This window comes from Phalaenopsis equestris, unplaced genomic scaffold (genome assembly GCF_001263595.1).
Source record: "Phalaenopsis equestris unplaced genomic scaffold, ASM126359v1 Scaffold000002, whole genome shotgun sequence".
Taxonomy (NCBI): Eukaryota; Viridiplantae; Streptophyta; class Magnoliopsida; order Asparagales; family Orchidaceae; genus Phalaenopsis; species Phalaenopsis equestris.
In genome coordinates this window covers 21,605,523-21,607,507 of record NW_018164444.1, presented here as the reverse complement: position 1 = coordinate 21,607,507, position 1,985 = coordinate 21,605,523, and positions in this window count along the sequence as shown.

Below are 1,985 nucleotides of genomic sequence, written 5' to 3'. Positions count from 1 at the left end.
AGAATTTATAAGGAGAAACTAAAGTTATGGCATGATTGGAAGAATAATCAGAAGAATTTTGAACCAGGACAAGAAGTTTTGCTTTACAATACTAGGCTAAAGTTATTCCCTGTGAAATTGAAGTCTCGTTGGTTAGGACACTTTACTGTGACTCAAGTTTATACTTACAGAGTTGTTGAAATTGAAGATCAGAAGACTAGAAATAGATTTAAAGTAAATGGACACAGATTAAAACCGTATTTTGAGGGTAAAAGACCAAATTTTAAAGAGTTTTTAATGATCAGTCAACCTGAATAAACTTGAATAGGTCGGGCTGACAAAGTTAAACCAAGTACTTTATGGGAGGCAATCTAGAATTATCTTTATTTTTATTGCGATTATAATAGTTTTTATTTGAAATTATCATTATTTTGTGGTAGTATTGAACTATACTACTCTTATTTACCGTTGAATCATCATAAAAATTGGATCCATAGAGAAAAATTGGAACGCATTCGGACCAGAGCGAAACTGTGCAATTTTTTCCTTGGACGCTGACGGCGGGTTTTTCCCAAGAGTCTAGGAAAATAAATACTAAAGGCTCGCCGATGGTGCCCTCAATGCCACCGACGGCGAGACCGACGGGATGGCTGTTTCTGAAGTTTGAATGAGAGTGTTTGGCGATTTTTGGGCGGGAGTTACACCTTTTAAACTCCCAAATTCAATTCCTAAGTTCATATTTCCCCCAAAAACAAAGTGAAACTCCATCAAATTCATTCATATGGCATCCAATTCCCCTAAAAATACCAGAATGCGAGTGTTCAACCGGAGAAAGTTCATTAGTGCGGAAGCGCAGCGAATCTTCAACAAGGTCCTGACGAAGAAAAGATTAATCAAGGAACGAGGATTTGTAAATCGAGGATTGAATAACCCCTCGACGATAATTGAAGAGATAATAGTGCGGTGAAGATAAGAAGTGTTGTGCTATACTACTGCCGCCATGGTTGCTTCTGTGGTGAAAGAATTTTATGCAAATTTACATGGAATCAACCAGGGAGTCTTCTATGTGCTAGGTAGATGGATAAATATTACTCCTACACGGATCAATAAATTATATATGATTGAGAACGTTCCTATCTGCCATTATTCCAACTTCGTTCCGGCAAGAAACCAGATGAAGGAGATTTACCAATATTTAACGGACGAAATTGAAGACTGGAAAATGAGAGAAAACATGTATGTTAGTTTTTCTGCAACACTGTTAAATCCCGTTTCAAAACACTATCACTTCTTCATTTCTGCAAAACTGTTACTGACAATGAAGATCAATAAAGATTCTAAAGATCTAAAGAAAGTGCTATTCTGAATTACTGCATCTAAATGGGATTGCCGATCGATATTGGATCAGTAATTGTGAAGTCTATTTTGGGCCTGATCATTCATGGATCAACTTATGGGCTTGGACACCCTTCCACAATTTTTTTACTTTACAGTCAATTCCAAGTATCCTATGAAAATTGGGAAAATGTACTTCTACCTTGGAAGCTTTTGGACCCAACTGAGAGATTCGCAGCCTATGAAGATGAAAATGAAATGACTATTATGGTGGATCAATCGTCTCAGAATTCACTGTCTATCAGTTCCGGACAAGACTCTGGTGTTTCTGCACAGAATCAAGAAATTGGAGGAGGTACAAAATTTCATGAAAGCAATTAATAATATCTCTGATTTCTTTGATCATCTAAACTGGAGGATGAGAGAACATTTTTCTCACTCTAGACATATAGAAGATAATTTGATACGACTGATGAGAAGGATGAAATTGATAGAAGAGGATTCTACTGAAGAATTTCCATACTGACCCTTCTATAACCTCTTCGTACACGTGCAATCAATGGGTGATCTCAGAGGAGAATCTAGTATTGAATCTGAAGAATAGTAGATTAATATTGCTACCTGTCTGTCTATGTATGTAATTTGATTTGAACTTTGCATTCGCTTTGATT